Raw genomic sequence first — 12,149 nt, 5'->3', positions numbered from 1 at the left:
GCGTCTTCGGACGGCGCTGGCTCTTCGGCTTAGAAACGGGGATGAGCACCGCACCCTAGAGTCGGACACGACTGGTTGGGGACACCTTTACCTTTTTATGGTTAAATAACCAGGCCCAAGCAAACAGATGGTCCATGGGCAAAGTTTGCAGGCTCAGGACTGGAGCTGGATGGGGTTGAACTGGAGGAGAAACAGGGCCCAGAGCCAGGGGTGCAGTGGTGGCGGGTCGCGCCGGGACGAAGCCCGGAGACTTCCTCTGGAGCCGGGTGCCGGCCGGGTCCCCCCACTCCCAGCCTACTGCTGTGGGGCAGGTGCCTGGAAGAGCCCGAGATGCTGTCGTGAGCGGGCGCGGCTGCTGCTGCTACAGCGGCTGCTCCCCCCAAAGCTCCAGGCATGGGGCGCGAAGAACGGCGAGGCCTCCTGCGCAAGGCAGCCTCGCCGGGCAAAGGGTGAATCTGCCCTCCCTCGCAGCCCGCTTTCCCTCGCTCCGAGAGGGAGAGACGGAAGAGCGGCCGCCACGCCTGCGCCTGGGACCGCGCCGTCGCCACCCGGTTGCAGGGAAGGGCGGGACCACGTGGGCCGGGCTACGCTGCTCGCTGGGGACGCTGGTCGCGATCATCGGTCCCGGGCCCGCCGCAAGCGCCGCCGGAGCAGCGGCGGCAGCCCAGCCCGCGGGCGCCGCAGCGCCCCGACTCGGGTAGCTCAGCGCCGCCAGTTCGCTGGGGTCGGGGGACTGGGTGGCAGCGGCAGCCAGAAAAGGCGGCAGGGTGGGAGTGGGGCGTGGGGAAGCAGAGGGGAGGAGGAGGAAGTCTGTAGGAGTGGAAAATAAATGAAGTTTTAAAAATTAAATTCAAAGGATAAGAAATCCCTGGGAATAAACCCCACTGGAATCTCTGTGCTTACTTCCGAGAAGACACGTCTGTGGGTCCGCACAGCTCCGGGCAGGGGCCGCAGAACTTCTCGCACCCAGCCTTTCCCAACATTGTGCCCTCCAGATGTGTTGGACTGCAAATCCTATCATCCCCCCTCCCAGCCAGCATAGCCAGTATGCTGCCTAGAGCCAATGGGAGCTGTCATCCAGTAATTCTGGAGGGCGCCAGATGGGGGAAGGGTGGCTGCAGCCCGCTGCATTTCTTCTTGGCCGTAGCGCACATTACCAGCAACCCCAATGGTCTTTAAATAAAACTGTTAAGAAAAGCAGCTTTTCTCTTGTTCTCCCGCTACACACACACACACACACTCATTTTCTCCATATATTTGCTTTGCACTTACTTGAGAGTAAGCCCCATGACCATGAGGCTTTATTCTATCCATATGATAGGGTTACTATTTTATCTTAGGTAGAAAAAAATATATCATCACTGTTGTCCATATATACTGTATTATTTATTTAATGAATTGATTGGATGTATAGTCCACTTCATCCCAAAGGCTCAGAGCTGGTAACAATATGCTAATCAATCTACTTTATCTTTCCCTGTTGCTGGTCACCAAAAGACAGTTTGAATAAAACATATCTTCAGCTGCTTTCAGAAGATGCATAGACTTTGTGTTTACAATATATGTGGTACTTTACAGAGAATCATAAGCAAAACAGTCAGGTCTCTGCCCCTAGAAGCTTACAATCTAAATTTAAAATTAATTTGTAATCTAAAGTTATATAGCTATTTGAAACTTAATTTTTGATTATACAAACTATTATTATCATTATTATGTTCTTTTTTTCACACCATTTAGATATAACGTGCCTTTAGGAAGTAAAAGAGTGTGGAGATGTGAATGGCCTAGACCCTTGTCCTACTCTTGAACATATGCTCCCATCGTTTTGTACCTCTTATTAAAAAACACACATAAAGATGATTTACATACCCTTAACTGAGGTTTGTTTATGGTGGGAGGCCTCATTACTGAATCACCCTTAAAACTCCTGATGTTTAAACTTGTTCTTGGCAGTTCTCCAAACTATACCCCAGTACCAGCAGCCAGAGCTAGCTAGAGCACCATCCTATCCCACGCCCACAATCCCAGGGCAGGAAAGGAGAACAGGGCCACACCAGCTCCCTCAGTGTGTTTAGGATTGGTGCCTTTTTGTGCTTTACAATGGGGGGGGGGGTAGAGAAATGTTATGGAAAAGTTTATTTCATATCTTGATGAACATGAAAAAGGGAGGCAGATGGGTGGTGCAAATCAGAAGCAAGATGATGTCTTGTTCAGCTGTTGAATTACTAATATTCATTGTAAGAGTTGGTTTGTGCTAGTTTTTAGGATTTATCACACAGTCCTATGCGTGTTTACTCAGAAGTCAGTCCCACTACGTTCAGTTGCCAACTGGACTTTCTCCCAGGTAAGCGTGCATAGGACTGCGGCCTTAGCTGCCTTCCCAAGATCTCTGTAAATTTAATTCAAAATAAACATATATTGGATTGCACTGTTAATTCTTGAACATTAATTTCTACGCTAAGCGGAATTTCCAAATGCAACCTGCTCTGTCAGCTACCATTTTTGGTACAAGGTTGGCATGTACCTGGGCAAACAAACCCTGGTGGAAGGAAGGGAAACAGAAAAAAAATCAGTTGCTGGGAGGAGAGAAAGGTGGTGTGAGTGTGTGTGTGTGTTTCAATCCAGCTGGGCGTGTGGACGTTTCTGTTGCGGGATGGGAGAGATACAATGAAGGAGCTTAGGAAAGACTAATGGGTAATGTTGGGGCACTAAGGGAGTGTGCAAGGGGGCTGTTTAAATGGGAAGGGATCTGTCCATGAGAGCTGAGTTGAGAGGGTGAAGCTTCCATAGAGTATCATATTTTGAAAACCTAAAATGTTTGTGAGTGAGTGAGTGAGTGAAAAAGATTTAACACCCCTGCATTTTTTCTCAGCCGTCCAGTTGAAATACCCCTGCCTTACTCTCAGCTGCACTGTTTTTGGATCCCAGTTGAAGGCGGTATATCTTACAAGGTTGTACAATCTTAGAAGGCGGCGTGGCTGTGAGGGGCGTGGCTGTGACTGTCATGAAGGGACCCTGCACGTCTGAATTTGCTGCTACACTACTGCCCAGAGCAGTGCATGATGTACAAACAAAACTGCAACAGAGGGAGATTTGCGCATGGTCAAAACAACTGACAAATCAGAGAAGCAAAGCAACAGGCATAGCTGGTGTTCAGGTCACAGGATCAAAATCGCATGTTATTGGGTAATGGGCGGCTGGATCAGGAGAAGAACCAGAATGGAGCAGATGATTGAGAGCTTGATAAGAGCCATGGATGTGACTGAGGCTAATGGACAAATAGATGCATTTGAGGGTAGCAGTCCAGATCCAAGATTGACACTGTTACTGGAATGGATTTCACCTCTGACAGCTAGCTGGGATGGCCAAATCAATACCAGCCCTGGTATGCTTAAAAAGCCTGACTCAAATTCCTGAAAAAATAACCCAACATTTTGAATTCCTTTTGTATGTTTTTGGTATTCTTTCAGAACGTGAGTTTCCAAAATTATTTGGTAACTATGAAGGCTGAAATCTTCCCTTAAAATGAAAATGAAAATAAATAAACGGCAAATTGCTTGCAATGTTACCAAGAGTCCCCAGGCCAATATCAGTTCCTTGAGCAGCCAGATGGTGCATATCCCTGTGTTCCTTCAGATGTCAGACAAAATAGTTATCTATTCCTTTGCCTAACACAGACACACATACATAAACACATACATTTCCATAGAGGGAAGGAGGAAAATGCTGCTGCAATCAAAATAACAAAAGATGTACTTTTCTTTTTTAAGGGAGAGAGCAAAATTGTTTACGCATATAGCCATGTGGCTTTGCAGAGCTTGGAAAATGCCATTTTCTTGGAAAGAATTAATCAAAATCTGTCTCTTCCTAAACAGAATATTGTATTCATTGCTGCTTTATTCAAACTGAAAATGTAGCATCAAATCCACTTGTCACTGCAGTCTTGGTGATGTTGCTCTTTGTGACTTTTTAGTCCTTGATACTCATGAAAACAAACATTATCAGTGAAGGAACTGCATAGCAATTTTAGGCACAACACTCATTATCTTCGAATGATCATTACTCTCCATCTGAAGACAGTAATGCTGAAAGTTAAATCCCTCCCCAGTCCACATCTAGAGCCCCACTGTGATTAAGCCACCTTGAAGTATGAAATGGATTCAAGAGGCTCTGGAAACCATAGCCAAGCTGACTGGTGGCATTTAATTGCATTCTGTGTTTCATAAATGCTATGCCATAAATCTACTGATGGTCACAAAGAACTGGCTGATTGATGGAGCTAACGGCTGCGTGCAGTTAGAGTTACACAGGAAACTTGAAGATACAGACGTCTTTGAAGGTACATGTTTTAGAATGACTCTGGCTGTGTGGTGGGGCAAGGAGACATGTGGGGCCAGCAGGTTTGGGAAGAAGAGCCTTGAGAGGATATACAATAGAAAGCAAGCACAATGGCTTGGATACGAACTAGGCTTCCATGAACAGAAGGGCTCCTTCCATTCATGGATGGCCCAGAGATCCAGAGGAGGTTCCTGCTGGCAGAACAGAGGGATGTAATTTTTGCCAATCTCCCCCCCCCCCCCCGCCACCGTTTTAGAGGGTCTCCTGACCATTCGGAGCAGATTTTCCAGGGTCACTAGTAGGGATGTGCAGATTTTGTAAAATCTGTTCTGTCTGCATTTCACGGATTGCCAGGTGCCTTTCATTCTGTTGACTGCTGATGGCGGAATTGGATTTTTCCAGTTTCCCAAATTTGTGCAAATTCACACTTGTGAAAATGTGCGAATCCTCCCCATGTGCAAATCCTCCCGAAATGCACACATTTTCATGCTTCAGCCTGTAGGGGAAATGTGCATTTTTGGCCAGTGGTTTGTTGTTTTTTTTAATGTATTTTTCTACAATTAAATTTGGATAAAATTCTGGAAAGTAAAGAAATGTGGTCCGCAAGTCCGCAGAATCCGTGCGACTTGGAAAAGCCGGTCCGCTACAGAATCCGTGGGTTGGATTCATAGAAATCTGAAGTCATTTGATTCCATTGTGGATTTCTCCAACATCCCTAGCCACAAGGGGATGAAGGGGGAAGGCAGAATCGGTGAAAGTTCCCTCCCCCTTCTGCTGGTGAAAGCATCCCATGAGAAGAACATTACACAGGGGGAGCTTCTACCAAACTCGGGTTCCTAGGCATTGCTTCTTTCTCTCCTCTTTCACTGCAGAAAGTCATATGGAATATTCAGTGAATGGAAGGAGCATCACTCATGGCTTATCTTTCCTTTTTTATTTTTTAAAAGAAGCTCAGCATAATTATTATTTATTATAGTTTATCCCACCCTTCTTCCAAATTGCTCAGGGTATCGTATATGGCTCCCCACTTTATGATCACAACAGCCCTGCAAGGTATGTGAGGCTGGGAGATGGTGAACCAACCCAAGGTCAGCCAGTATGTTTTGGGGCTGAGTAGGGATTTAATTTGATCCTAGGGCTCTCTTGTCTCCATCTAACAATTTAGTCACTTCATCACACTGGCAGTCAGTACTATCCCAACATGCTTATTTAGTAAGTGTAGTATCTGTTTTTGCACTTTGTAGACAGTAGTCACTAGTGAGCACCAAATCTGCATGAATATCTTCTAAATGTACATAGCTGGTGTCTAGAATACAACCTTTCTTGCACCAATCTCAATATAAATTTGTACATACATAGAGTTACACACACACACACACACAATTTTGCATTAAATTTGTATGATGCAAGTATATACTGAGCTCTTTTGACCCTGTGGTGTGAGACCGGCTAAGATGGTCTACCTTTAAGGTCCAATTGGTTTCCAAAAGGTTTGGCAGTTGATGCCAGCCCTGCTGTCACTAATCAGGAAGATTAATGAAATTAATAACTGATTCAGCCTCTTTACATCAGCCTTCCCCAAGCTGGTGCCCTCTAGATGTTTTGGACTTCAACTCCCATCAGCCTCAGCCAACATAGACAATGGTCAGGAATTGTGGGAGTTGTAATCCAAAACATCTGGAGGGCACCAGGTTGGGGAAGACCACGCCTAGATATTCTCTCACCAGGCAATGGACACAAGTGTGTCTGGGGTATCCACCAAGGCTCTGAGATATGAAAGCAAAAAGAGCTTGAGTGGAGTTGGAAGAAAATGTGTGCCTCCATGTTTAGAGCTCATTTTAATTTTAAAGCCTATGCTGTTGTGGCAGTGGTAACAAAGAGATTTTTGTTCACTGCCATTGGATCCACTTTGTGTCAGTCAGCAGAGCTCTTCATGTGGCTAAAGGGTTGTTGCGTCAGAGGGGGGTCATCTCTTTCTGAGGCCTGCTGTGTGACCAGCTTATGCAGATATAGCTGTTTGTACAGGGTATCACAAGATGTCATTGTCCCCAGTGCTTTTCCATTCTAGATGCACCAGCTGGGAGAAATCATCCAAGCTTTGGATTGTGGTGACATCAATATGCTGATAACACCCACCTCTTATTTTTCATTTTCATTACAACCAAGAGCAGCAGTGAATGGATGCCTGAACACTGTTATGAACTGGATTATGGCTAACAAGGTGAATCGTAATCCAGACAAAGCAGAGTTTGTGACTGTGGGTCAGCCTAGGGCTGGACAGCTGTCCACCCTGTCTGTCCTGGATGGAGGTATTACCCCTACAGGACAAGGTGTGTAGCTTGAGGGCTTTTCTGAATCTGGTGTCGCTGCTGGATTCTCAGGTGATACCAATGGCTAGGGGCACCTTTTGTCACATATGATTAATGAGCTAGCTGCACCTGCTCCTCCCTAAGGAGGATGTGGCCTCCATCATCTGCACATTGGTAAGCTCTTGTAATGACTACTACAACATATTCACTATGGGGCTGCTGTTGAAGCCAGTTCAGAAGCCTCATCTAGTGCAGAATGCAATGGCTTCCCTCCTGCCAGGGATGCACCACATAGGAGAACACATTCCTCCTATGCTGGTTTGATTGCATCAGAGTCCTATTTACTTCTGCACCCTGTACACAATTCTGGTGATTATCATTAAACCCATACGTAGTCTGGGGCCTCATGTCTGCCTGCCTGCCTGCCTGACCACTTACCTCCCTGCTCTTTCAAATGTGCGGGAGATGTCCCACCTTTCATAGCATGGACCACTACCTCCCTTCTCTCTAAAAAGTATTTGCCTACAGAATGTAATTGGACTACCTATTTGCTGTAATTTTGGCAGCTAGTTAAAACTCATTATTTTTAAGGGAAGCACGCTGGTGCTGGTTGAGAGCCATTGTTTCTGGTTCTTTTTTACTATTGGATGTTTTGAGAATATCTTTCTAGTTGATTATTAATATAAACTGTTTGATGGATTGGGTTTTATGTCCATTTCTTGTTTTCAAAATTGTTTTATTGTTATTTGTCACGTTTAATTTGTGCTGTACACCTGAAGCTGTACCGCCAGTTGGCAGAGAACTGCAGTACATGAATTAGAAACAGGCAGGCAGATAAAAATACTGATATCTAGTACTGAAATCTGCCCTATACCTGATATGAAAGTATATCCTGAAGATTTGTGAGCTAGGCAAGACATGAAGCCACATGTACATAACTCATTAAAGTTTCTTACCCGCCATGAGGAAAAAAGTCCCCCCCCCCCCCCGAAAGAATAAAAAGTGTTGAAAGAGCAGGCCATGTTCAGCTCTACTATGTGGCAGGGCAATATGGCTTGTGTGAAGGTTTGAGGCCTACAGAGGCAAAGGGAAAAATGGTCAGGCCTAGAGGCCTGGAGTTTTCGTTGGGAGAGTGTTTCCCTGAGAGGAGTAGTTTCATTTGCCCAGGTAGGGTTCAGTTTCATTTACCCAGTTAAGTTTCATTTCTTCAGGTTTGAAACAGTACTTTCAGTTTTGAGGGAAGAGGGTATAAAAAGAGAGTGAGAGAGCCAGTAAAAGAGAGTGGAGGAGTCCAGAGCCTGAAGAGGGAGTAGGAAGAAGCAGGTACAGCTAAGGTAAAGGAACTTGCATTTTACAAGTTTTATTTTCTCTTAAGGTCTTTTGCATCACTCAGCTCTATTGTGTAAATACCTTAGGTTGTGATTTGCTTGCTTTAATTTACCAGTAAACTGTTGTGGTTAAACCCTGTGTCTAGAGTGTCAATCACCCCTTGTCTACAGCCTAAACTCCACACAATTAGATAGGGAAAGGTAAGGAGACAAGAGGTCCTCAAGGAGTTGCTCAGGGGGTCCAGGTCATAAGGGGAACCCTGACAGCTCGCATTAGGCACAGAGTTTGGGATACCATTAAAGAGCCCTAGACTGTCAACTGTCTCACATATTTTTACCATCATGGTGGGAGGGATACTATGTGGATTTTCTGCCTCAGGCTTTGCAGCGTCTTGGGCTGTGGCTGGAATGGGCCTAAATTGAAAGTTTGAACGAGAGGAAAATTCCAAACCCACATGTTTAAGAAAGTACTTCATATGTATCTTACATATATCATCCCAGCCCTTGCAGTGTTCCCCAGAGCCTCATCCCTTCCTTCATCTTGTGTGGCACCATCTTTGTCAATAGATGCAGAAACAGTAAGACACTACCACAATGAATGCTGTCTCTCTCTTCTTTCTATAGCTTGCAAAGGGCTTCATGCTTAGCATGGGAGTGCTTATCAAACCAAAAGCAAACTTGCCCTCTCCATGTTTCCTCACAGTTGTAACTAATATAGTTCTACCATCCTTTCCCCTCTGTTCTTGCAAGTATTCAGATGGCTTTGAATCTTGCATCCCTAACCCTCTCTGATCCCACCACAGGAAGGTATATAACTATAGTAAACAAATGTATGTCTCAGGCCCAGGTGAATTTTCAGATTGATACAGCGTCAGATTTGTTTGGTGCAATGCTCCTTAAATAAGGAATATTCTAGGGGAAAGGACAAACAATAAGTTCCCTTAAGCTCACAAGAAGCTGCTCTTTTGCATCATGTAGGTCTATTTTAATCATACAAGTGTTGGAAGGCGTCATATCTTGGATAAAAGGTGGTGTGTGGGGGAGAACTACATTTATTGACTCTTAAGGAGGCATGGGAATGTATTATTTCATCACCCCCATGCATGGCTGTGAGCGATAACCTTTTGTGTGTGTATCACAGCTAACATTCAACATGAAACTAGGTATGATGTTCTATGGTGACTCAAAAGGCTACAATCCTATGTAACACTTTCTTAGGAGTCAGTCCCACTTGAACTCAGTGAAACTGATTGCTGAGTGAATATGCATATCAGCAGGCTGCATGACCTAATTCTTCAAGTAGAATTAAGCTTGGCTACAAAGACCATCCTCTGATCTTTTTGCCAGAACCCAAATAAACAAAGTATGCCAGGATGCTGGCAGGGCAAAACAAAACCCTGCCAAATATTGTGGGCTTTTAAAAAAAAGTCTAATTTCCAAATGAGATCACAACAGTTTGTTTTTTCTTCTTTTACCACCATTAAAGATGTTGCCAGTCAATATGTTGAATAACTGTTACAATTTAGTCTACAACTTAATTAAGCATTAGGAGTAATTTATAGAGTACAGTATATTTAATTGAATGTTTTATGTTGCTCCGATGAGCAGTTACTCCAAAGAGCTCAGTGCAGCATCTCTTACTCTCCCCCTTTTATCTTCACAACAGCGCTGTAAGGCAGGGCTAGACACAGGGGCTAGCCCAAGTTCAACCAGCAAATATGACAGCTAAGTATGAATTTGAACCCTAGTTCATCCATAACTTTTATTGACAATTTTCAGCCAATGGTACTGGTTTAGATCCAGATGACCTATGCTGATGGAAGTGGACTTCCCTGCCCGCTCCTTCCCAGGGCAGCCACTCCAGCTCCCTGAAAATGCTACACAGAGAGTGTCTGGAGACCCTGCTGAATGGAATGATCTGTGTGTGTGTCGGGGGGAAGATTCCAAAAAAATCAGGCAGAAGGATCTTCCACGAGTGGAGCCTTTCCTCTCACAGAAGGCAGATCCTGGATCCAACTCCCTATCTTCACGCAAGGTAGCATCAAAATAAATGCTACCGCTAACTTTGAAAGCTTAAACTCTTTCCATCTATCTAGATACAGTAAAACAATTTCTTTTATGTTGAAGATCACTGCAGGATTCCTGGGTGAGCCTTTTTCCAAGTCACATTTTTCATGTTGTCTTTATAAATCCCAGTGACAGAATTAACAGTACTGTGTGACTTTTATGTAAATTTACTGCATCATAGTTGGCTTAAAAGTATCATGCCATATTTATTCCCAACAGAAGACGATGCTATTCCATTCATTTGACTTTTTTTTCACGCATTTAATCCAGGGCCAACGTGACAGTCTAATGGGATGGCATTGATGTCACATTCCCAAGTGGCTGTTGTGCAATATTTAGTTTCCAGTTTGTACATCTCTGTGGCAACAGAGTTTAGGGAAAAGGAAGTACTATATTCTATTGAATGTCAACCTAATAGGATTAAACTCTGCCAGAGAGAAATGTCTAGACGAAATATTGTACCTTGGCCACCAGCTTCTCTGAAACTGAAGCAGAGTTCTTGGCAGTATGGGTTTTTCCGTAAGTTTTCACTTTTTCTTGATTATGCCATTGGATTCTCCAAAAAGCAGGGGTGAGCGTGGTTTGTATTGCACTTCCAGCCCCTTCATGACTCACTCAAGATAAATAAGTACTTTTCTGCTTTAGAGAGCAAATAAACAATTTCTGTAACATGCTGGTATGTAATACCATCACACAGTCCTTGGTACCATGTCCATGTTGCATTATCTCCTTTTGCAGTTTCTGGGACAGCTTGTTTTTTGCGTGGGAACACGTTTTGCCCTTTCGTTTTGCTTACGATTAACACTCTTTTACTATATTCAATAGCCCTTTTCCATGACCGAATCATTCTGTACCTGCACAAAACTCGCTATAAAATGCATCATGCTGACCAGCATCAGCATCTGTCTATTGTGGTTGGCTTATACTTTTTCCTAGTATAGTTTTCCATCCTACCTTCTCTTTATAACTGTAGGTAGAATTATCCAACACAGAAAACTGTTGAGTCCAATGGAAAATATAACCAGTTAAGCCAGGACCATTCAAAGAGATGATAAAACACATTTTCTCTATAAGCTCCACTTGACTTTTTAACACAGATACCATTTCCAGACACATACTTTATAAAGCATTCACAATCACTAGCCAGTAGATATCCTTCATTATTTTAGGGGAGTAGACATATTTCAGAAGGAACATTCTTCTTCATTAGACATTAAGTACACTGGAGTCCTCAGGCAAAGGTGTACACAGAATGGATTTTATTTTTAAGTTTCTTCAAATGGCAACCATTCTCATTCATGCAGCTTAAGGAAGGATTATTTCAAAAGGTAATGTATGCAAATAAGCCTATGTTCTGAAATGGTTCTTGGGATTTTGAGCTTGCAAAATAGGATTGTGGTTTATAAATTTATTAGTGGACTTACATAGCAAAAGAAGATTTATAAGCATTGCAGGAATGCAATTCTCCAACCTTTTTTATTCCTTCTCACTGACAAGGATCCCCAGATTCCTGATAAGGTGGCCAAGTTTTGTGCAGTGGCCAGTGTGTGCCGTAAACTTTTGACAAAACAGTAATAGCCGATTTGGCTAATATTCCGGAGTCAAGGCAGTCCATTTGAGCCTTGTTGTTGTTGCAGTAAGTTTAGGTACACTGTGTGTAGTTATTGCATATTTACATGTGCTGATCTTGGATCATAATAAATTATCATCATTCTACAGCATTGTCCACAGAATCATTGTGGAAGCAAACCCAAAAATAAGATGGATAGATTAAAGACTATTGTACAGCCTTGCTGAGTTATTAGCTCACAAAAAGGTTTGCTAGTGTGCTTGGCCACATGCATCCAGATTAGTCATTTGTAGCACAGAAATGACCTAAGAAAAACAAAAATACCACCTTTTTTTAAATTCATCAAAGGTTCCCTGCCCAGAGAAGCTTTCCTGCCGCAGGCAACCAAGGAGCTATTTAAAATAGCAGGTGTTATCATGTTGCATGATGAGTTGTGCAAGGATGAAGGAAGAGAAGTTTTTACAGTTATGATTCCCAAAGGTTTGGTCAAAATCCATCAATGAGTTTCGGAGATAACATAGGAGCTGTGGAGGAGGG

Source organism: Heloderma suspectum, chromosome 3 (assembly GCF_057233095.1).
Source record: "Heloderma suspectum isolate Gila_16-S chromosome 3, 16-S_ref, whole genome shotgun sequence".
NCBI classification, from domain to species: domain Eukaryota; kingdom Metazoa; phylum Chordata; class Lepidosauria; order Squamata; family Helodermatidae; genus Heloderma; species Heloderma suspectum.
The sequence above is the reverse complement of the archived record's forward strand: the minus strand, read 5'-3'. Positions refer to the sequence as shown.